The following is a 23,988-nucleotide window of genomic DNA, read 5'->3' on the forward strand; positions in this document are numbered from 1 at the left end:
ATGTCGGGAGAATAGTGTCAACGCAGGGAAGGTCCCCGCAGTATCTGCTCCTAATAACCTAGCCGAAAAAAATCAGCACGAAGCAGAGAGTACACAAATACTATTCCATAAGTATCCTGGAGTCGAATGGTTTCTGGCCAGGAAGAGCGTTTCAGGAGAGCTGGGAGGCCAGCCCCGAGGTGCCGGAGGACGGCCGGGCGTGGGTGGGGTGTGTGTGCCGGCTGGCCTCGGATTTTCCCCGAGGGCGGGACCGCGCCTGGCCTTAGTGTGAATAAAGGCTCCGTAAGGGTGCGGCCGCCCGGGAAAGCCGTCCACCAGCTCTGGCCCAGGGGCCAGACGCCTCTCCCTCGCCCACCCCGCCGCTGTTGCCGCTCCAGGAGGGCGCCCCGGGACGCGCGTGGCCGTGAGTGTCTAAGGGTGCGGCCCGCGGGTCAGCCGTTCCCCCCCATTCCAGTCGCCCCTCCCCGTTTCTCCCGCTGGGGGCGCTGAGGACTAACGCGAGACCCGAGACCAGAGAAAATCTGGGGGGGAGGGGTAAAGTGGAAAGAGAGAGGGGTTGGGGAGCAGGGTGAGGGGCATAGAAGGAGGTGGGGCCGGAGAACAGGAAGTATCCCCAAGAAAGTGGGCGAACAGCATGGGGAGGGCGGGTCTGGAGCCGGGCGAGGGCCGGAGGGCTGGGCACCAGTGGGCTTCGGGCTGGCACCTGTGGGCTGCCCTGCCTCGCTTCCAGCGGCCGTTTTCCCTTCTCCCCCTTGCCTTCGTACCTCCCCTTAGCCCACTTCCAATCAGCTCGCCTCCTCCACCCTCTCTCCACTCCACTTCTGCGTGTTCCTTTCCTCACACACAACATATGCACACCCCGCCATTGGTATTTATACCCCCACCCCACATTTTACACTTCAGAGAGAGAAAAAGAGAGAGAGCAAGCGAGAGCACCTGTGGGGGGGAGGGGGGAACCAGAGGCGGAGGGAGAAGTAGGGTCCCCTTGGAGCAGGGAGCCTCAGGTGGGACTCCATCCCAGGACCCTGGGATCATGACCTGCTGAGCCACCCAGGTGCCCCGGCCCCCCTCTACTTTCTTGTGGGACAGGCGTGTACCCCCCTTCTGCCCTTTGGAGGATAAGAGGATTGAAGAGACTGTCACTGCTCAGGCAACAGGCAGAGGAGCAGACACTAGCAGGGCCGAAAAACCAGTTCAGTCAGTGGGCGTGGGTGGGACCCGCTCTGTGGGCTGAGCATGGCCAAACTCTGGGGCACCACGTGGCAACTGCGCCCTCAGCCTTTGTTGGGTAGGGTTTTTTGGAAATCAAGCCAAACCACTCTCCCTCTCTTCTTCCCCCAAAACACACACTCAAAGAAACCTCAAAGAATCAAAGGAACGTGACAGACCCTCCCCACTTTGGGTTCCATTATATATTTCACTGTGAAGCCATCCTACTTTGTTAATAATCAAGGGCAGGATGAGTCAGAGGGAGACCACCCCACACCCCATGCCTCTTTAATAGCCTTCTTTATACACTAATTGTCATCCGTAATGACCCTGCCCTTCCCACACCCAAGTTCATTCACTTTCCACACTTAGACCTCTGCTGTCAGGCACTCATGCACCCCTACCTCCCGCATTTCACACTATCACCAACCCTCCACCCTGACTGTGCGTCTCCACACAGTGGGCACCCCAGAACCCCACAAATAAACCTATCCCCGTACATAGACTTCCTGTTTCTTACTCACCCTCCTTCCACACACGCACAATGCCTTCTTACTCACTCTCCTTCCATCCCTCACAATGCCTTCCGGTACAGAGGTCTCCTCATACCCCCTCCACCACATATCCTTTCTCCCCTACCCTTGGGCCCGCTTGCCTGACACCCTCAATCCGCACCCCCTAAAAAACACACTTGTTCTCCCCTCCCCACATACCTTTGCTTCCTTACACTCGGTACACACTCCTTCTATACAAAGTCCTGCCCGCCTTCTGCAAAATTCTTCCGTACAAAAGATTCCAACGTAGTTCCACTGCACTCTCCAAGAACTTTCCTCTCACAGGACACACACCTCCTCGTACACACATGGTCCCGCCCAAGTTCATCCCACTCCTTCACTTGGCAGACATCTACCACACCTTCCCTTCCATCCCACGCTGGACCTGTCCAGAAACAAAGATACAATCTTTCAAGATACTGCTTTAATGGTCAGCTTGATGTATTTTTATTTATTTATTTATTTATTTATATTTATTATTATTATTTATTTCTGTATTTATATTTTGTGAATAAAGCGATAGAAGTTTGTTGAGTGAACATATAGAAAAAATTCTCAAGAGTGAGAGGGGTCCCAACAGTGTTGTTTAGCTTGATTTATTTTTAAAAATTTATTTTTAAAAATTCACCTGGGTGGCTGAGTCGGTCAAGCATCTGACTTTGGCTTAGATATGATCTCAGGCTCCTGGGAATGAGCCACACATCTACTTCTCACTCAGTGGGGAGTCTGCTTGTCTCTCTGCATTTGCCCCTTGCCCTGCTTGTACTTTTTTCCTCCCTCTCTTCCTCTCAAATAAATAATAATAGAAAATGGAATCCACCTACACTATCACCTATCAGATTAAGTTAGAGATCATTACCCAACCAGAATCCACTGTTCTTGACTTCTGTTACCAAAGATTAGTCTTGTCTGTTTTTGAAACTTACATAAATAGAATCATAGAATATATATTCTTTTGTGTCTGGCATTTTCCTTTCAATATTCTATTTATGAATTACTCGTGTTTTTGTAGCAGTTTATTCTTTTTTTCTATTTAATGATTCCTTTGTAAGTCCATCACACTTTATCCTTTCTTCTGGTGAGGTGCCAGGGAAAATGTAAAATTTTTAAACATGGACGTTGATTGCCATGTTAATTCCAGCCTGTAATCTTGTGCCTCTGTGTTGTGACATCTGTCTGTCAGCCCAGCTGACTTTGATTTCTGCTTATGTACTAGTCAACTAGGTCTATAAAGGAAAGCTGTTTTTCTATACTCACAGTACTTCTGACACAAATTATGTTGATTTCTCATGCTAAGCAATTCTTCAGCTCTCTCGAGCTACCAACTGGGTGTCCTGCAATTTAATTCAATTCTGATGTTAACTACCCAGAGTTATTGCAGATCCTATAGGTTAAGCTTCACTCCCCAAATCTACCCATCACCACCAGCTTCAAATACAGTTGCAGCGAGTGGGTCCCCATATTACCCAGTTAGGACTGACTTGGGCACAAATCAAGGATTCCCACGATTGCCGCCTTGATAATTTGCTATGGAGTTTTATAGAATTTAGGCAAACACTTAACTATTACCAATTTGTTGTAAAGGATATTTTAAGTACAAATACAATATAAATTGAACAGCAGATGAAGAGGTACTTAGATCTTCAAGGGTCCTTAGTTCAAAAGCTGTCCCTATGGAGTTTGGTTCATACAACCCTCTTGGCACATGGATATGTTTGCCAATCTGGAAGCTTTCGAAACCCCTTCCATGAGGGTTTTTATGGAGGTTTTATTATGTAGGTATGGTTAATTAAATCATTGGCCATTGATAATTAGCTCAATCCCCAACCCTTCTTCCCTCTCAGGAGGGGTGTGTGTGTGTGTGTGTGCGCGCGCATATATGCGTTCATGTGTGTGTCTGAGTTCTACCTTTTAATCACATGGTTCCTCTGGCAACCAGCTCCCATTCTCTAAGGTTAGCTCATTAGCATAAACTCAGGTGTGATACAAGGTGCTGATCCTGAGTAACAAAAGATACTCCTCTCATACCTACCGCACAGGAAGTTGCAAGCATTTTAGACTCTGTGCCAAGGGAGGTCTTGCTGACTCAGTTGGTAGGGCACGTGACTCTTGATCTCAGGATTGAGTTCAAGCCGCCTGTTGGGGGTAGAGTTAACTTAAAAAAATTTTTTTTTAAACAAATACACCAGTCTTTCTAAAAGAATCTTTTTAAAAAATTATTTGTTTATTGATTGATTTTAAAGAGATAGAAAGAAAGAGAGAGAGAGAGCACACAAACAGAGGAGCAGAGGGAGAATCTAAAGCAGACTTACTGCTGAGCACAGAGCCTGATGCAGGGGTTGATCTTGCAACCCCGAGATCATGACTTGAGCCAAAATCCAGAGCTGGCTGCTTAATGGACTGAGCCACCCAGGCGCCACCCTGCCCCCAAATAATCTTAAAAAAAAAAGAAGAAGAAATTCCGTCAGGACCTGAGCCTAAACCAAGAGTCTGTCATTTAACCAACTGAGCACCCAATTGCACACACATATACATTTCCTATTATGTCACATCACTGGCTGCCAAAACAAGATACCACATACGGGTCTGCAACAAACATTTTTTTTTTCATAGTTCATAATTCTGGAGGCTGAAAGTCTAAGATCAAGATCTTGGCAGGGCTGGTTTCTTCTGAGGTCTCTCTCCTTGGCTTATTGTTGGACATCTTCTCCCTGTGTCTTCACAGGATCTTCCATGTGACATATTTGGTCTACTTCCTCTTCTTATAACGACACCAATGAGGGGCACTTGGGTGGCACAGTCAGTTGAATAGGTGACTCTTGGTTTGGGTTCAGGTGGTGATCTCGGGGTCCTGGGACTGAGCCTCTTGCAAGCTCTCTCTTTCAAATAGATAAACAAATCTTACAAAAAAAAAAAAAAAAGGACACCAATCAGATTGGATTAGGACTATACTCTAATGGCCTCATTTTAATGTAATTATCTTTTTAAAGGCCTTGTCTCTAAATACGGTCACATTCTGAGATAGTAGGGAAGGTAGGACTTTACATACAAACGTGAAGGAACACAATTCTGGCCACAAAAGCATAGCAATAACTTTAAATTGTACAAGACAGTGACCATTATTACATAAGATATCTCACTAACCGAAATAAATATATTCCTAATTTTCTTCTCAACTGAATCAAAAAACTGCCAGCAGCCACTCCAGTTCCACCTGACATGGATGGAAATTGATGGAAAGACCATTAGAGTAAAACCTGACAGGCCTAAATGGCTGTGAGCAAATAGCTTACTTTTGCCAATTTTTCAAAATGACCAAGTCAACACATTGCGAGGGCCCCTTGAAGGGCCATGGGAGGAGGAAGCAGAGTAAAAGAAGTGTTCTGAAGCTGAAGCCTCATTAGCTTCTTAGCAAATCCAACTGTGGTAGAAGATCTGTGGCAGACAGATTGTCACCAGTGTCTGTTCTCGCCACTGAGGGTTGGTTTAACATCGTCACCTTGTCATGGTCTAGATAGACCTGCCAGATAATGGAACAGCTGTGACAACATTATAAAAATTAGTGAGCTACATCGTGCTATCAAAGATCTAGGGGAACACTGGGTTAGACTGTGACAAGATAACACCTGTTGGCCACACGTAGATCCAAGACCCCACCCCACTATAGGAGTAGACACTTGGTTTGCCCCTCCCCTCACTGCACTATTGTGCCTCCTGGACCAGCATCCACCATCCCAAGGTCAGAGTAACCTCAATCCTAACGAGGAGTGGGGGGCTCAGCACTGAAAGTATGTTGTTTCTGTGTAGACATGGATCAGTGGACAGGGGCTTGGGTGAGACACATGGCTCACCTCTCCCAAGTCCTTAGCAAACAACATCCTCCCCCACAGCCAGAGGCTAGCCTGCTACACACTTACCTGATTTGCTACAGATGCAGATATAAATTAGGATTAAGCTGATGAAGATTGTTGGGATGATCCATGGAGTTTCCAGGATGGATGAAGGTTGGTCGGCGTCTGGGACATTAATTGATGGTTCTAAAACAAAAAGTGAAAACCCTGTCAAAACAACAACAGCAACCCTGATGATTGCCAGACAGGATACTTGCAAGGGGGAGAGGGGATTGGTGAAAAAGATAAAGGAGTTTAAGAATCCACTTGAAGACCACCAACTAATGTATAGAATTGTTGAATCATTAGACTGTACATGTGAAATTAATGTATTTTATATGTTAAATATATTTCAATAAAAAATAATAAAATACCTTCCTGAGTACCCACTTTCCCCAGGCAGTCCATGTCACCCCCAAATTTATTGATTCGTGATGTAGTAGCCCCTCTATCAGATCCCGACTATCCCCCCTCCCTAGTCGCACATTCTCCCCCACCTTCTCTCCACCCGATTTCCAGACTCTAATTCATACACAGGTGTAACCCGTACACGGTTCAATCCCCACATTTGGCTTAGCCTAAGGTCAAAGTTCAGCCTGTAATCCTTTGGCTTCAGAGCAATTTACTAGCTGAATGGCTTCATTTCTGATTCATAGGATTGGCTGAGTAAAATGCTTCCTGGGGAAATATCATCCAGCAGTTCCTAATTTATCTTTCATACATTTCTGTGTCTCGGGAAGCTAGAGCTTTTTACAAAAACTCTGGCAAATCTGAGGTAGTTTTATTTTACTATAGGTTCATATATCATTAAGTCATTGGTAATCTGTCTTATTTTTTAAAAATGTATTTTATTTATTTATTTTTAATATGTTTTTTAAGTAGCCTCCACACCCAGCATGGGGCTTGAACTCACCACCCTGGGATCAAGAGTCTGATGCGCCACCAACTGAGCCAGCCAGGTGCCCCTGTTGCTAATCATGCGGAAGTGGGACCAGCCTGCTGTGGGGAGCCTCTGGATGTCACGCACAAAGGTACGGGGCTGCAGTATGCATAGCCATGTTTATCTGTCCTATGCTACCTGCTTGGCGATGTGGGTAGAGAAAGAGAAACATGGTTTGAAAAGTAGGGACTGTGCCTAGTCCAACAGGAAATTATTCTAATCATCAAATGATTCTCTTTGCCCCTCTCCTCACAACTAAAGATATGTGAATAGTTTTCTATTGCTGTGTGACAGATGACAAACTCTTCTGCTTTAATGGCACTCAGTCATTAGCTCACAGATCTGTAGGTCAGAAGTCTAGCATGACGAGTTTAGGTTCTCTGCTTGGGTCCTACGAGGCTGTGATTAAGATGTTGGTCAGGTCCCAGGTGATCCTTAAAAGAAAAGAGTTGAGGGGTGCCTGGGTGTCTCAGTCAGTTGGACGTCTGCCTTCGGCTCAGGTCATGATCTCAGGATGATGGGTTCGAGCCCTACATTGGGCTCACTCCTCAGCAGAGAAGTCTGCTTCTCCTTCTCCCTCTATCCCTGCTCGTGTGCTCTCTCTTGCTCACTCACTCTCTCTTTAAAAAAATATAAATAAATAAGTAAATAAAAGAAAAGAGTCGAATAGGAGAAGTTTGCCCCTTCAGATGCTCCAAGAAGCCAAACTTGTGGCTTTCTTCACAAATCCACATGAAGGTATTCAGTGGGCATCTGGGGTTACAAAAGCTCCCAGTCAGATCAGCCCCTGTCAGAAAGCTCTGTTTTAGGGGTGCCTGGGCGGCTCAGTCATTAAGCGTCTGCGTTCAGCCCAGATCATGATCCCAGGGTCCTGGGATCGAGCCCCGCATCGGGCTCCCTGCTTGGTGGGAAATGTGATTTTCCCTCAGACTCCCCCCTGCTTGTGTTCTGTGTCTCATTGTCTCTCTCTCTCTCTGTCAAATAAATAAATAAATAATATCTTAAAAAAAAAAAAAAAAGTGGGGATGCCTGGGTGTCTTAGTCCTTGGATGTCTGCCTTCGGCTCAGGTCATGATCCCAGGGTCCTGGGATGGAGCCCACATCAGGCTTCCTGCTTGGCGGGAAGACTGCTTCTTCCTCTTCCACGCCCCCTGCTTGTGTTCCCTCTCTCACTATCTCTCTCTCTGTCAAATAATAAATAAAATCTTAAGAAAAAAAAATGAAAGCGCTATTGCAAAAAACCACAGTTCAGTAGGAACATTCAGTCTGCTTACAGGGGTCTTGTCCAGGCCAATAAGGCTGCAAAGCGGGAGGCAAGCCCTGCAGGGACTCAGGGGTGTTTTGGTGGAAGCATCCACTGGTAGCAAGGAGGTCAGTTTTCTCACAGGTGTCCCCCTGAAATTGCTTAGAGTAGCCAGAGCTGGCTGCTGATTTGATGTGTGCTTGACAAGTCTTTGCCCCTTGATTTCTTCATCTGTGAAGTGGAATCATAGGAAGGATTGGCTCTTAACCTTAAGAGAGGAGTTTGGAAGTCGACTCCACACATGAACTAGGTCCCAAACTCTCATACCTCTCATTTGTTCTTCTAAGGGCTTGTGCATCTTTCCTAAAAATCATGTCTTCACTCTCCTGTAAGAGGCCTGTATCCTTGTTCCCCTTTCTCTGTTAAGATGGTATTTAAGACAATTCTAAACAGCCTCAGGAGTTATTTTGTCCCTGGGCCTCTCCCATGTGCACATGAGGTGTACATAGTAATAAACTTACATTTCTTTTTCTCGTGTTACTCTGTCTTATGACAGCGGTCTTGGCCAAGAACTCTGAAGGGTAGAGTGAAAATTATTTTCCTCCCCTCCAATACGAATATTAAAAACAAAACAAAACAAACAACTTCCTGTCCCATCTGAGGGTTTATCTGGCATGTGCTGTAGTGGTCGTGAGAACTCAGCCCTCAGGTCTTCAACTGCAGGCACTCACGTGACCACAGGCCCCGAGCCCCACTCTGAAGCCCATTGCTGTGGATGCGTCACGGTCACTCTTCTGAAGAGTACCATGCTCCCAGCCGGACAGGGAATTAAGGCAGACCTCTTCCTGGGAGACAAGGGACTTCTCTGATGGCCCACTTCTACTTGAGGGATCCCTGAGAACTTGTGGGACTTTCCCTAGACTAGATAGCAGTACAGGATGCCACCACCCAAACTCTGCCCCTCCTGCACTTAGGGCCTGAACCGCTTTGATCTGAACGGTCTCCAGGAACCCCCAGGCTTCCACCATTATTCTCATGGGGGCTTCTGCCATTGAAACTCCTGCATGTTAATCCCATCTATGTTTCTGCTTCTAAGGACTGACCATCAGATGGTTTTACTGCCTGAAATTCTATGTCATTATATTTCAAGTTCTGATAACAACTAACATTGTACATTTCCTCTAAACATCAAAAGTGATAAGCTGCATTACTTGGTCATTTGGGCCTTAAATTCTTCTGCAAATTCAGCTTGTTGAATTGGTTTTCGTACTATGTAAGTAATTTGGGCAACGCTGTAAAATGACATGTTTTGTTTGGTCATAGCTCTCGAAAACAGAAATTTCATCAAAATGTTATTCATTTGTGAAATCTTGAAAAAGTTTCACATCCTCAGGGTAATTCTGAAGCTTTGTTTCAGTTAGCACAGGAATCCATAAAAAGGTAGAAAGCACCGACTCTGACCTGAAAGGTGTAGGGAGGTAAAACTATTAATAAGCCAAAGTTCAAGCTTCTTTGGTAGATCTGTTCTTGAGTAAATTTCTCAGTCCCTGTGGAAGATGGTCCTGAACTTCCTGCTTCTCAAGAGTACCATGATGTCCAGGAAGGGGACACTGTCTCTGTCATCGCAGCTGAATAGCTCCTTACAAGTTCTTTGCCCATAGGTGCATAGGCTTTCATGTGTACCAGGGACCCACCTGAAGGTCCAGCCCGATCTTTTGATGTATTATAATAGGATATGTATTTACAACACCAAATAAGAAGTAACTTTGCAAAACCAAAATCAAATTGAAAGCTAATCAAGTCTCTGGATCTAACAGCTGGTTTATAGAAAATATTGTCAGCAGAACCATAGAAACAGGCACAGGGATGCAACCAGCCAAGTCTAAGATATGAAAATTTTATAGGACCATCTTGTTTCTTCAACACATTAAGGACAAGGAGAAAAGTAAGAAGGCAGAGCATAAAAATGAAACCAGGCTGTCCAGATCTGGACCAAGTCATGAGCGTGGGATTGAAGCAACGGGAGTGAGCACCACTGAGGGAAACACGGAGGGGTCGGATGGGGAGAAAAGATCCTTTTAAGTCCCCCAGGCTCTGTGACCCCACAAGGAAACCTCCAAAGGGTTGGGCTGCCAAAGGGAGGAGCGTCCGTTCTCCATCCCTCCATCCTCAGCTCCTGATCCTCAACCTGATCCCCTCCACCTGTCTGAGGTCTGGGACAATGGCAGATTCTCAGACCACTGTGTCCCCTGCTGCCGGATGTGCTCATTTGACAAGCATTTTGGGGGCAGCTACTGTGAGCAGAGCATGGGGCGGGGTAGAGGGCGAGCTGAAAGAGTACAAGACAGTTTCTGCCCTCTAGGACCTGACAGTCTAGCCAGACCCACAGGATGGTTAGCAGAAAGGGAACAGGCAAAGCTTCGGGGCATGTGATCCATGAATACAGGGCATGGCCTGGTCAGAGGCCTTCTGTGAAGAAGGCAGGACTTAGCAACAGGAAGGGTGAAGAGTGGGAAGATTTGAAGGAGGAGTCCTAAATCGGGGCTCTGCTTTCCAGAATGTCCAGAGAGTGAGGGGAGCAGTGCGAGGGAGGATTGCCACTTTAGGGTGATAAGAGTCAAAAACAGAGAGAGGCTAGGCTCTCCAGGACCTGAGGGGGAACAGCTTCTGTGGGCACTGACCTGGGAATCCACAAGCCCCACTAAAACACATGTGGAAGACAGACAGACAGACAGACACACCTGAACAAAGAAAGAGGCAAAGCCCTATGCATCTGGTTTCCAAGATTTAGAAAAGGATGAAAAGGACCTGCCTGTCTTCCTTCACTAAGACAGAAATGTTCCCAGCAAGACCGTGGGGACACAGCATGGCAGGACGATGATGAGTTCAGTGAGAGAGAAGACACTGTGCCTTCCAAGAACCATCCCACAGCCATGTTTGCAAGCCGGGGTAATAGCCAGGATGTTATCCAGGGACACTGGGTGGCTCAGTGGGTTAAGCATCTGACTGTCGGTGTCAGCCTGGTTTTGATCTCAGAGTTGTAAGTTCCAGCCCTTTGTTAGGGGCCTACTAAAAAAAAAAAAAACCAAAAACATATTATCACCTAGGGGTCAGAGGGAGGGATTGTGTGACACCAGGCCTGAAGCCATTCCCTCTTCCTGACCTTCGAGATTGCTCCTCTTTGGGAGATGGGACCCCCAGCAGCAGAAACAGGAGGGAAAGAGGGGATTCTGGGCTCGGGACTCACCCCCGTCATGTATTGGCGTAATGTAGCTTGTGTGGACTTCCGTGATGATGCCAGGGACTGGGAATTTAACGGTTTCAGATGGCAAAGGCCCTCCCCCTGGAGCGGTCACAGGCAACCCATTGAAATGTTTCTGGGCAGTTTGGGACTCCAGGGTTGTTCGTTGGCCTCCAGGATCCAAGGCCCCTGAGACTTTCTCTGCAGGTTCTCAACTGCCAAGGAAGCAAATGCAGATTGAAAAGTCAGCAGGAACACAACGTTCATCCTTGCTCAGCCATTGTTCTTTTTACTTTCACTCTCCAAGGGCAAACTCTTTTCCCAATTTGTCATTTAACCCACCAAACTTGGCTTTCCATTTCAGTAATTGCATAGAGGGCTGTCCTGCTCTTTAGTACTTCCGTTCACTCACTGGTGAATCATGGATTTCCTTCCCTGTCACACACACACGTCTACCTCTTCTTCTTTTTCTTCTTCTTCTTCTTTTTTTTAACAGTTGCATAGAATATCCTATGGTCTGCACTCAGCACTTGGAAAATACTTTCTTAAGGAGACTGATTCCCTTTCTATCTGATCATCAATCAGATACATCAATCTAGTTCATCAATTCTAGTTCATTGGAGAAAACCCTGGTATATTATGAATACATTCTATTTCATGAATCTATTCTATGTCATGAATAACTGCTCAGCTATGCATTTAATCAGGTTCCTGCTCTGTGTCCTCTGGGAGCGGGGACGAAATACTCACGTGGGTTCCTGTGACCTGTGTTTCAGATGAACTGCACATGGCACAGAGCCTGGGGCCACAATGAATGAGGAGTTTACAGGGCCAGCGAGGACCATCACTTTTCCTGGCCTACCCAGTTCCCTGTCCTCAGCCCTACCACACTGCCTGGTAGGTATTATTAAATACATGTATATTCAGTAATTGTCCCTTTTCTGGCCTTAATGAAAGGGGTATCAGTCCACCATCATCAATAGATGTTAAAATCGTGGGTTGAAAGGTTTTTGGGGAACAGGATATTCACATAGAGAATAAATTTCAACCCACATTTAAAAAAAAGATTATTCATTTATTTTAGAAATGAGTCCATTCTATGTCATGAATCCATTCTATGCCATGAATAACTGCTCAGCTATGCATTTAATCAGGTTCCTGCTCTGTGTCCTCTGTCAGCAGGGACGAAATACTGGTTCCTGTGGCCTGTGGTTCAGATGAGGAACTGCACATGGCACAGAGCCTGGGGCCACACTGAATGAAGAGATTAGGTCAACAAGGGTTGCCAGTTTTCCCTGCCTACCCAGTTCCCTGTCCTCAGCCCTGCCACACTGCCTAGTAGATATTTATTAAATACATGTATATTCAATAATTGTCCCTTTTCTGGTCTTAATGAAAAGGGTATCGGTCCAACATCATCAACAGATGCTAAAATCATGGGCTGAAAGGTTTTGGGGAACAAGATATTCACATAGAGAATAAATTTTGACCCACATTAACAAAAAAGATTTATTCATTTATTTTAGAAAGAGAGCACACATGCTTGCCAGAGTGAGTAGGGGGAGGGGCAGAGGGAGAGGGAGAGAAGCAGACTCCCTAGTGAGCACAGAATCTGACTCAGGGGGCTCCATTCCACAGCCCTGAGATCAGGACCTGAGCCAAAACCACGAGTCAGACACTTAATGGACAGAGCCACCCAGGGGCTCCTCTACCCACATGTTTAACATGCAAATGTCACACACATAAACTCAACTTTTATCACCACCATCATCATCAATTTTGTTAGTCTTGGTATCTATTTATTGACATTCTGGAGACTGGCTTGGGACTAACTCACTTGGCTTCCTTTTACCATAGCTGAGCAAAACTTCTACTTCCTTTAAAAACAAACAAACAAACAAAAACAAACAAAACTTCCATCTCCTTATGCGTGTGGCTGTGAGTTTGTCATTTTCGGTTTTTTTTTTTTTTAAGATTTTATTTATTTATTTGACAAAGAGAGATCATAGGCAGGCAGAGAGAGAGGAGGAAGCAGGTTCCCTGCTGAGCAGAGAGTCTGATGTGGGGCTCGATCCCAGGACCCTGAGATCATGACCTGAGCCGAAGGCAGAGGCTTAACCCACTGAGCCACCCAGGCGCCCTCATTTTTGGTTTTTTACGCTCTCACTCCAATGGTGGCCATGACCCAGATAGCCTTAATGTTCTAGGCCCCAGCTGGACTAAACTTAAATAATCTCCTTACTGGCTCTAGGTTCCTGATCTCCCTTTTCTTAGAACATTTTATTTATTTTTATTTTTTCTTTTTATCTTTTAAGTAGGCCCTATGTCCAGTGTGGAGTCTGATACAGGGCTTGAACTCATGACCCTGAGATCAAGACCTGAGCTGCTATCAGGAGTCAGATGCTTAGCTTAACCAAGACTGAACCACCCAGGAGCCTCTAGAACACATTTTTAAAAATGTGTAATTGTAAATTCTTTCTCCTCTTACCAGCTTTATAGCCCATGACTATCTTTCTCAAGGCCCTGGGAACAATCTCTTTAAAATACGAACATCAAGGAGATAGGGTCCTCACTTCCCTGTCTCTGCAGGAGGGAAGGACCCTATCTTTGACTAGAAGACCATCAGCTGGGCGGCTTAAGCAACAGAAATATTTTCTTTCTTCCTTTTTTTTTTTTTGAAAGAAGTAGCATGATTTTATTGAAATGTTTTAGTACAGTGTTGGATGATCTTAAAATCCCGTATTCTAAACTAATACAAGCACTGCAAATGATAGATTCCTGAATCTAGTGGGCATCTAAACAGAAGTTAGATCTAACAGGAGTATCTGCAAATTTATTAGTGCCCTTTCAGTTGGAGGACAAGCAGCCTTGGTGTTTGTGTATTTCTGTGGCTCCCCTTTCTGGCTGGATACACATGAGTCCAGGCCCATTTAGCAGAGTTGGACAGAAGTGATACATTTGGTGTTTTCTCCTAATGTCTGCACACAAGCAGCAAGGGTGCTGTGCAAGTTTTGGGATCAGGCCACTCCTGAGGCCACCTTCACCTTTTTGAACTGAAACCATCAAGTACTTGAGGTCTACATTGCCACTGTGTAGGGCCAAGTCTAGTAGAATTAGTTAATATATCAGAACTACTTGAAAACAAAAAGGGAGGCTAAAAGAAACAATAAGTTGTTAATTCAATAATGATAATGCAAATTTTTATCTGAAGATTATTTGAAACTAGCTCTCTATCTTAGACTCAATCTTAAGAAGAAATAATACTATGTTTAAATCAACTTTATTCAGTCATGTCAACATGTCTATGCTGTATGCCAAGGCTGGCTACCTGTGTGTGTTTGTAACCACTTAGAAACTACATTTTCATTGGTCTGTGCATAGAAATTCTAAGAAATTGATAACCCTCATTTATGGAAACTAAAAATTACATACATCTAAGTAGGCTCTTTGCATTATCAAATCAAATCTTCCTAGACAGAGTCAATCTATATGACATAGCTAACACCACCAGGCTAGAATACCATTGTTTGTCTCAAAAACCACTTTAAAGAACGGGAAAATGCTCATTTCTGCAATGACCAAACAATTTTCTCCCAGTTCTAGAGAATGGAAGTCTGTGGTCAAGTTGTGGGCAGCTTGGTTCCCCTGAGACATCTCTCTTGGACTCCCATGTGGCAGCCTTCCTGCTCTGTCCTCACGTGGCCTCTCCTCTGTATGCACTCACTTCTGATGTCCCTTACCCTTCTCAGAAGGCACCCATCCAGTTGAATCAGGACCCCACTGTTAGGAGCTCATTCATCCTTAATTATCCCCTTAAAGGCCCCGTCTCCAAAAACAGTTACCCTGGGGGGTGGGGCGGGTAGGGCTTCAACTATTACTTTTGGGTGGGGGGACAGTGGATTCCATAACAGAGACTAACTTTGATGGGAGCCACTTAGCAAACACAGATGGTCTAATTACAGAGAATAACATTTAAAAGCTCAGGAAATAACTCCATGTGCTCAGCACATCCTGTTGCTCAGCTTCAGGACTTACCCACTAACTTCCCCACCTCTTGCACACCCTCTGCTCCTTGTTTTAGTGGAGTGGGACTTCAGGGTGAGTTCTGGCCTCTCTCCCCTATTACAACAGCCTTCAGTAAAGTCTTCTTTGCCTGCTCAATGTTGTCTCATGCAATTTTTGCTTTTGACAGTTGCGGTATAGATGCAGATGGATTCTCTTTCATATTAACATCCATGATTAAGTTTCTGCATACTTTCCTCCTAAAAGCTACCCTGTTTGTTATGAGTATTTGTGCTTTATTTAGCAGAAATTACCTCGTCCCTTCAGAGCTCTCAGGGAATTATATTGTGTTGGTGCCAAAATAATTTTAGGAGTATGTTTCCTCCCAACATTTGTAAGATAATTTGTAAACATACAGAGAAATTGATAGAATTTTACAGTGAACACCAGTATACTGCTCCTCTAAGATGCTACAGTTAACATTGCACTATAAAAGCTTTATCACAGATTATCTACCTGGTCATTCTTCCCTTCTTCCATCAAAGTATCCTATTTTTGATGCATCTCAAAGTGGAAAACATTAAAAAGTTGGTCCCAAATGCTTCAGCATGCATGTCCATAGATAAAGTTCTTGTCTGCCTTTGAATAAGACCAAAAGGAATCAGTGAATCTTATGAAAACTGGGTTATAATGAATCATTAATATCAACAATTAACTACAACATATTCATCCTAATAAAATATTAGCTAATGCTAGTCTATTGCTTTCAAAGTTCACTGAGATCATTCTAATTTGATCTTCCCAGTGTTTCTGTATAGATGTAATCCCCTCTTGTTGGCTTCTGAAATTATGGGAGGGAAGTTGTGTGGAGCAAGGTCAGATGTCTGTGCCCCACAAAGAAGGGGAAGGGTAAGCTGGTGGAGGACAACACATCAACACACTTGCACTGTATACTCAGGCCTTCCAGTGTGGCCTACTTGCTGATTCCTGCCCTCATACTCATCTTTGTACTGACTCCAGCTCATCCCTTTGTCTAGATTATTTTTTCTATCTGAACAAGTGGTAAAATTCCTGTAGGGCTCAGATAATGTCACCTGAGTTTTCCCAACCATTTCTAATGGAATTAATTTAATCTCTTCTATGTTCCAAGAGTTCTGGCTGCTCTACGAATACCATTCGGTATTCTAGGTGCATGTACATCTGGCTGGCTTACATCCTGGGTTGATTAGCTCTCTTAGTTCTCTTCCTCAGAGAACATGGAACATTCTTGTTGCTTTGGCTCTTTAGAAGATCTTAAGCATTCTAGATGTTCTGTGAATGTTTAAGGAATTGATGTATTATATTACTTTGGACATAGCATGCGCTGAGGATAGCCTCTCCTTGGTGTTAGGGAATTAGCAAAAGCCTTCACTGGATGTCTCTCAGGCCTACAATCCATGGCCCTAACGACGTCTCTGTTCTCCAGAGCAACCCTGCCCCGCCCTTCCTCACTGAGTCTCCTCTTGATTTATAACTAACTAGGTATAAAAGAGCTCCTACTCTTTCCTCAGATATTTCCTGTCTTGGACAACCTTGGCTCTGAAGGGGAGAGAAGAGCCTGGTATTTCACTTTTCCTTGGCTTCGCTACTGGCAGCTTCCTTAGATGTGATGAGGCTCCCGTGACAGTTTCTTTAAAGCTCTGCAGGCTTTCCCTGAGCCATATGTCAATGTGCTCCCAGTGTCCACCGACTTCCCCTTTGCAAAGCCACCTGCACAGTTTGTTCCACTTCCAAGTACAAAAATCTGTGAATTGTGACATTGAAGCGCATTGAAGTTGTGAATTGTGGCATTCTCTAACTCTGAAAGTGGGGAAGGTCTGAGGTGTGCACGGACTGGAGAAAACCTAGCCTCAAGTGGAGTTTCCCTAGGTCCCTCAACAAATGCAGGTTTTTCTCCTGAAGACCCGAGGATGATGTGAAGACCAGAGAGTACAGCTCAGCTCAGTAATAATAAAAACAATGAGCAGACATATTTTTACTTTCTCCTTCTCTCCTGGACCCCTGGGCGCTAGCTGTCTCTTAGCTGGGACCCTGGTCATTGCCAGCTGTTTCCTATTGAAGGCACTCTCTGTTGATCACCTATATTATCCTACTGGTTCAGGGTACATGGAAAAATTATTTCTTTATTTATATAATATAATATTATATATTTATTATATAATAATAATTACATATATTATATTATATTATATTATATTATATTATTTCTTTATATCTGTTGTTGCTTATTTCCCCAAAAGTTAATGGCTTAGAACACCAATAACCATTTGTTACCTCCCATAGTTTTTGTGGGTCAAGAATTCAGGAGCAAGAGTGTTGGCAGGTTCTGGCTCAGAGTCCCCCATGAGGTTGCAGTCAAATGTTAACTGAGGTTGCTCTCATCAGAGGGTTTGACTGGGGTACAGGTGGGGATATCAGGCATACAGGTGGGGATATCAGGCATCAGTGCTTCTAAGCTGGATCCCTCCTATGGCTATTGGCAGGAGGCCTCAGCTTCTCATCACAAGGAATTCTCACCAGGGATGGAGAGTGAGGGAGGCCTCTGGCCAGAGGACATCAGAGCTGTGCACCCTGAGCTGGGAGCTGCTGGTGAAGGAGCGCCTGGCCTCCCACAGAAAGGAGGGTTGGGGTAATCCACTGCCCAAGAGTGCAGGGGAGTCCATTACACTTGGGCTGGTTGAAGGCAGTGGGGGCGGTGACTCATGCAAGGAGAGCAAGGGTAGTAGTTTTGAAACCTGAGAAACCCCCAAGTCATGCTCAGAGTCAGTGCCCCTGGGGGTACGAACCTCTCATACCCCTTCTTGCATTTGGTGGCTCATCTGTTGAGCACTTTCCACTGGTATATGCTATGCCATTTTCTGTCGGTGCTAAGTGATAGAACTCTTGCACTGAAGTGTTTAAGTACTTGACTGGGACTCTCAATGAAGAGAACGTTTTCCATCTTGTCCTTTGGTTGTGCACTATTGGATTTTTCTCTGTAAGATAACCATGTCCTTGCAGACAATATCACCAAGAAGATATTGTTTGAAGTTAGAGAACCTCAGGGAATTTGTTCTATGTACTGAGAAGGAAGCTCATGGACTTTTTAAAAATTTTTTATTATTTATTTATTTATTTTTTCCACGCAAAGTGGTTTATTGCTTTTAGAACAAGAACTTTTGTTAGTGAACAACAATGGTTAGAACTTGAGAACTTTCCTCAAACAGTATCTTGTCAGCTGACGAAGTAGGCACTTCAACAGAGAGAAGTCCCGGCGTGCAACAAGGCGTGGGACAAGGCACGCGACAACGGGGCACAGCCGGGCTGTCCCAACACGCCCCGCTCGCGCCGCTCAGAAGCGGGGCTTGCGCCTGCGGCCGGTGTACAGGGTGTCCGGTCTGACCTCCCTGCCCTGCCGCCTGCGGCGTGCCTTCTTCTCCAGCACCCACTGGCGGCTCTTCCTCACCAACCCGCGCCTGGCCATCCTGTACGGGATCCTGCTTCGGTGTGTTTACTGGTCAGGCGCTGCCCATGGGGCAGGCACGGAGGAGCGCCACTACTTTGGGGGCAACACAGGCCCGGGTCAGCTCCCGAGAGCCTGGTACCATCCAAGGAGAGCCAGAGGCCCGGTCCCCGGTGCGGCCATTTGAGCCCCTCACGTGGCCGTGGAGTTAGCACGCCTGGGACAGACCACGCACGGGCTCCTGGCAGCCACGGTGTCTGAGGCCGGAAAACAAGGCTGCCAGCTTGCGGCAGCCCCGACAATGCTCCTTCAGGGCTGATCTTGGCCTCTGGCCCTGGCTGAGGAGAAAAGGGACCCCTCACACAGCCCCGTGGGAGAGAGGCCCTGCTCATGGACTTTTAAACAGAATGACGTATGTGTGATTATTTTCCTCAGTAAATTATGCCCAGGTACATACATTTAAATAAATATTATCTCTACTATAAAAATATATAGTTAATTTGGAATTTTTTAATTATTTTTTTCTGTTTTTTCCAAGATATTATTTATTTGAGAGGGAGAGAGAGGGGGAGAGGGAGTGAGCACAAGCTGGGGGAAGGGCAGAGGGAGAAGGAAGAGCAGACTCCCCGCTGAGCAGGAAGCTGGTTGTGGGGCTCCATTCCAGAACCCTGGGAACCTGACCTGAGGTAAAGGCAGATGCTTAACTGACTAAGCTGCTCTCGACACCCCTGGAATTCTTAATTTTTTTTTAGTAGTAAAAAGATTTTTATTTATTTGAGAGAGAAAGGGGGGCAGGGGAGAGAGAAAGCGTGTGTAGGGGAGAGGGGCAGAGGGAGTTGGACAAGTGGGGTCCCCTCTGAGCTGCGAGCCCAGCAGGAGGATTGATTCTAGGACCCTGGGATCATGACCTCAGCTGAAGGCAGACACTTAACTGGCTGAACCACACAGGTGCCCCTGGGCTTTGTTCTACATCCCAAGAGAACTCATGGAATTTTGTTCTTCCTCCACCGTGTGGGGTGAATAAAAGCGGTGAATCTGCTAGATCTGTTGGGGAGATAGAGAATTGAAGGATCGCTCAGAAATCCACTTTCAAGCAGCCATCTGTCAGTCTCAGACACGATCCTGACAGGCCAGATGCAAACAAATGTTCTGGGAATGAAGCAGTCTAGAATCTTTCTGAGTTTCCCGGATCCCCCACCACAGCCCTGTCTCCCCTGTCATCTCTCCCCACTGACTCACGTCCTTCAGAGCATGGTGAGTCTTCACAGCAGAAACAGATCTGCTTCTAAAAGGTGATTTAGGGGGCACCTGGGTGGCTCAGTGGTTTAGGCCTCTGCCTTCGGCTCAGGTCATGATCTCAGGGTCCTGGGATGGAGCCCCACATTGGGCTCTCTGCTCAGCGGGGAGCCTGCTTCCCCCTCCCTCTGCCTGCCTCTCTGCCTACTTGTGATCTCTCTCTGTCTATCAAATAAATAAATAAAAATCTTAAAAAAAGAAAAGTAAAAGGTGATTGAGTCCCTCATGAGCAAAGGATCAGTATCCAGAACATAAAGCGCTCCTGCAAATAAATATGTGTAAGTCTGGCTCTCCTAAGATCTGTGAAAATGCTTAGAGCAAGTCACAGACAGTAAATCAGCCTATAAAGTCACTGAACACATCCCAAGTAGTCAAGATAACACGAAGAACAACGGGCTTGCTTTATACATGCCTCACACTGACAAAATGTTAAAGAGAGCTATAGCAAGTGGTGGACAGGAAATGGAATAAGAAGGATTCTCTTATGGGTTGGTAGGAGTATAATGAAATCACTCACTCGCCCTATATTTCCCTCTATCCAGACAGCGGTTGGTGTATTCACCCTAATTCATGGCAATTGCAGTGTTAATTCAAGCCTAGAAACACATGAGGACCGAAAAGCAATTGAGATGTAGGATGTTTTTACTGCAGTGCTATGTGGCATAGCAAAAAATTAGCCCTATGATATCCAACTGAGGTACAATATATACAATGTGTTAGGAGATTTCTGTTTCTTCTTCTTCTTCTTCTTCTTTTTTTTTTTTTTAAAGATTTTTATTTATTTATTTATTTATCAGAGAGAGAGAGGTGGAGAGAGCGAGCACAGGCAGACAGAATGGCAGGCAGAGGCAGAGGGAGAAGCAGGCTCCCTGCTGAGCAAGGAGCCCAACCCGGGACTTGATCCCAGGATGCTGGGATCATGACCTGAGCCGAAGGCAGCTGCTCAACCAACTGAGCCACCCAGGCGTCCCAGATTTCTGTTTCTTCTTAAGACTAAATAATCTGAACCCTGTAAAAAAAAAAAAAACAACAACACAAAGTTGGGTCAAAACACCAGCTGAACAAAGCTCTTCCATATATATTGAGAACTTCTAGACAACATACAGTCCCGGTAGACTCCTACAACTAAATCTCTCCACCGACATTTAAAAATTAAACCAACGAAAAAGGCAAATCAAACACTCTAACCCTCATCTTCAGCCCATCCAGGAAATGGAAAATGCCCAAGTCCATCAATCTCTTTGAACTTATAGGGCATTGCTGGAACAACTTGAAGCAGAGTCTGAGGACTAGGAGGCCCTCAGGTACCATGCGACCTTCTAAGAGATGATCCTGTGGTGATCCAGGGGAATATCCTCATGTGAGGAAAATATATCCTAAAATTTAGGATTAGGGGTCATCATGAAAACTGGGAGGACATCAGTGTGACAGTTATTAGCCAATAGGATCCAAAAGCACATTAGAAGGATTATTCACCATGACTAAGTGGTTGTTACTCCTGGGATACAGGGGTGGTCCAACATGCACACACCAATCTATGTATAAACTACCTCAAAAAGAAAGGACAAGAACCATATAATCCTCTCAGTAGATACAGAAAAAAGCATTTCACAGGGTACAGCATCCTTTCTTGATGAAAACTCTTCACAGTGTAGGGATAGTGGGAACATACCTCAATACCACAAGAGCCATATATGGAAAGGCCACAGTGAATATCATATCAATGGGCAAAAACTGAGAGCTTTTCCCCTAAGGTCAAGAACAAGGCAGGGATATCCACTCTCACCACTGTTGTTCAACAGAGAACTAGAATTCCTCGCCTCAGCAAATGACAACCAAAGGAAAGAAAAGGCGTCTGACTCAACAAAGAACAAGTCAAACTCTTACTCTTCACAGATGACATGATACTCTGTACGGAAAACCCAAAGGACTCCACCCCAAAATTGATAGCACTCATACAGGAACTCAGCAAACCATCAGGATATAAAATCAAGGCATAGAAATCCGTTGCATTTCTGTACACTAATAATGAGACCAAAGAAGGAGAAATCAAAAAGTTGATCTTGTTTACAATTGCACATAAAACCCTAAGATACATAGGAATAAGCCTAACCAAAGAAGCAAACTATAGAACTATAGAAAGCTATAGAACATGCACGAGAGAAACTGAGGAAGACGCAAAGAAATGGAAAAACGTTGCATGCTCATGGGTTGCAAGAACAAATATTGTTAAGTGTCTATGCTACCTAGAGTCATCTAACATTCAAAGCAGTCCCTATGAAAATACGATCAGCTTTTTTCAGAGAGCTGGAAGAAGTAATCCTAAAATATGTATGGAACCCAGGAAAGACTCCAAACAGCCAAAGGAATGTTGGCAAAGAAAATCAAAGCTGGTGGCATCACAATATTCTGGACTTCAGCCTCTAGGACAAAGCTATAATCCTCAACAGAGTATGGTACTGCCCTAAAACAGACACACAGATCAATGGAACAGAACGGAGAGGCCAGAAATGGCCCCTTGACTCTATGGTCAACTCATCCTTGACAAAGCAGAAAGAATATCCTATGGCAAAAAAAAAAAAAAAAAGAAAAGAAAAGAAAAAAAAAATAAAGGCAGTCTCTTCAACAAATGGTTCTGGGAATATTGGACAGCGACATGCAGAGGAATGAAACTGGGCCATTTTCTAACACCCTACCCCCAAACAGACTCAAAATGGATGAAAGACCTAAATGTGAGACAGGAATCCATCAAAATCCTAGAGGAGAACATAGGCAGCTACCTCTATGAGCACGTCCACAGCACCTTCTTGTAAGACATGTCTCCAAAGGCAAGGGAAACAAAGGCAAATATGATCTACTGGGGCGTCATCAAGAAAAAAACCTCTAGGTCTTGTTGTTGTTGTTTTAAAGATTTTATTTATTTATGTCAGAGAGAGAGAGCATGAGCAGGGTGGAGGGGCAGAGGGAGAGGGAAGGGCAGACTTCCTGCCGAGCAGGGAGTCCTATGCAGACCTCCATCCCAGGACCCTTGGATTATTACCTGAGCAGAAGGCAGACACTTAACTAACTAAGCCACCCAGGCACCCCAATAAAAAGCTTTTGGATAGCAAAAGATCAGTCAACAAAACCACAAGACCACTACAGAATGGGAGAAGATTTTGCAAATGACAGAAAAGGGGCTAGTATCCAAAATCTATAAAAAAACTTCTCAGACTCAACAGCCAAGAACAAACCATCCAATCAAGAAAGGAGCAGAAGACATGAACAGACATGTCTCCAGAGAAGACATCCATATGGCCAATAGACACATGCAAAAATGCTCAACCTCACTCGGCATTAAGGATATACAAATCAGAACCACCATGAGATAACACCTCACACCAGTCAGAATGCCTAAAATTAACAAGTCAGGAAAGGAGAGATGCTGGTGAGGATGCGGAGAAAGGTGAACCCTCCCAAACAGTTAATGGGAATACAAGTTAGTGCAACCACTCTGGAAAACAGTATGGAGGTTCCTCAAAAAGTTGAAAATAGAGCTACCCTACGACCCAGCAATCACACTACTGGGTATTCACCCTAAAGATACAAATGTAGTGAACCAAAGGGGCGAATGCACCCCAGTGTTTATGGCAGCAATGTCCACAATAGCCAAACTGTGGAAAGAGCCCAGATGTCCATCGACAGATGAATGGATAATGAAGATGTGGTAATATACTCAGCCATCAGAAAAATGAAATCTTGACATTTGCAACAACAAGCATTCCAACTAGAGGGTATTCTGCTAAGCGAAGCAAGTCAGTCAGCGAAGACAAGTATCATATGGTCTTACTCATATGTGGAACTTAAGAAACAAAACAGAGGATCACGGGAGAAGGGAGGGAAAAATCAAAGAAGACGAAACGGAGAGGGAGACAAACCATAAGAGACTCTTAATCACAGAAAAGAACCTGTAGGTTACTGGTGGGGGTGGGGGAGCGGGATGGACATACTAGGTGGTGGATACTGTGGGGGAGGGGCTTCGTGATGTGTGAGACATGAATAGCTGACCTCTGCCTCAGAAACTAGGAATACATTCTATGTCATCCAATTGAATCTAAATTTAAAAAAACTAGGAAAAAGAAAACAAAATTAG

At 45.0% G+C, this 23,988-nt stretch overlaps 1 long non-coding RNA gene and 1 other non-coding gene across 4 annotated transcripts; one reads left to right on the top strand and one right to left on the bottom strand.

Moving 5' to 3' along the window:
• Positions 1-223: 223 nt before the first annotated feature.
• LOC132017418 (uncharacterized) lies at positions 224-18,793 on the top strand. Of its 3 annotated transcripts, none has more exons than XR_009404274.1 (4): positions 224-403; positions 6,533-6,684; positions 11,854-11,974; positions 18,325-18,793. It is a non-coding gene; the product is annotated as an uncharacterized LOC132017418 (long non-coding RNA). The 3 variants fall into 3 exon arrangements; XR_009404272.1 differs by lacking the exon at positions 18,325-18,793 and adding an exon at positions 16,630-16,713; XR_009404273.1 differs by lacking the exon at positions 18,325-18,793 and adding an exon at positions 14,675-14,755.
• An 18-nt stretch (positions 18,794-18,811) lies between these two features.
• LOC132018900 (small Cajal body-specific RNA 20) lies at positions 18,812-18,944 on the bottom strand. Its single transcript, XR_009404673.1, has one exon. It is a non-coding gene; the product is annotated as a small Cajal body-specific RNA 20 (non-coding RNA).
• Between the last annotated feature and the right edge of the window lie 5,044 nt (positions 18,945-23,988).

The sequence above is a fragment of the Mustela nigripes genome, chromosome 5 (genome assembly GCF_022355385.1).
Source record: "Mustela nigripes isolate SB6536 chromosome 5, MUSNIG.SB6536, whole genome shotgun sequence".
Lineage (NCBI taxonomy): Eukaryota > Metazoa > Chordata > Mammalia > Carnivora > Mustelidae > Mustela > Mustela nigripes.